Source organism: Empidonax traillii, unplaced genomic scaffold (assembly GCF_003031625.1).
Source record: "Empidonax traillii isolate 1590-97213 ecotype Southwest subspecies unplaced genomic scaffold, ASM303162v1 scaffold215:size2007263, whole genome shotgun sequence".
Classification (NCBI taxonomy): domain Eukaryota; kingdom Metazoa; phylum Chordata; class Aves; order Passeriformes; family Tyrannidae; genus Empidonax; species Empidonax traillii.
This window is the reverse complement of record NW_020955408.1, coordinates 569,838-570,345: the sequence shown is the minus strand read 5'-3', so window position 1 is coordinate 570,345 and position 508 is coordinate 569,838. Positions and strand designations below refer to the sequence as shown.

The window sequence follows — 508 nt, the reverse complement described above, 5'->3', positions numbered from 1 at the left end:
CACACTTCCGATATTTCTCTCTCCCGGCAGCGGTCTGCTCTCCTCGCTACACCAGAGAGAAATGCAATAGCTTGGCTAAGGTAGACAGAGCAAAATACAGAGAATAGTTGCTCCAGGGCTTTGAAACCCCTCAAGGCAAGGATCAGGATACAATTAGCTCATGTCTCTACCTCCAGTCTGAATCAATCTCCGAAATAAAAGTTAAATTAAATTAACTGTTCACACGGGCATAAAATTGATCTCCTTCGAAACGTACATGTAGAAAGATATATATATATATATATCGCGTGTATTTTTTTTCCGGATTTTTTGGTGGAAAAAACAGTCTCATTCCAGCCTCCAACTTGCTTTTTACTCTCCTCTTGCACAGAAAAGCTGATTTTAATCGTTGTGATTAGTTTTGATGTAACGTTTCCGCGGGCGATTTCTGCAAATGGATGGAGTGTTTCTTTGCCAGAAGAGGGAAAAGCAGCAGATGATGATAATTATAAGGATTGTTGGTTGTTTC

At 40.2% G+C, this 508-nt stretch overlaps 1 protein-coding gene across 1 annotated transcript in view; it reads right to left on the bottom strand.

Moving 5' to 3' along the window:
• KCTD1 (potassium channel tetramerization domain containing 1) overlaps positions 1–36 on the bottom strand; it is a 101,743-nt gene extending 101,707 nt beyond the window's left edge. The window contains exon 1 of the mRNA XM_027887561.1: positions 4–36. The gene's annotated coding sequence lies outside the window, so the exon portion shown is untranslated. The remainder of the gene's footprint in view (positions 1–3) is intronic.
• Positions 37–508: the final 472 nt, after the last annotated feature.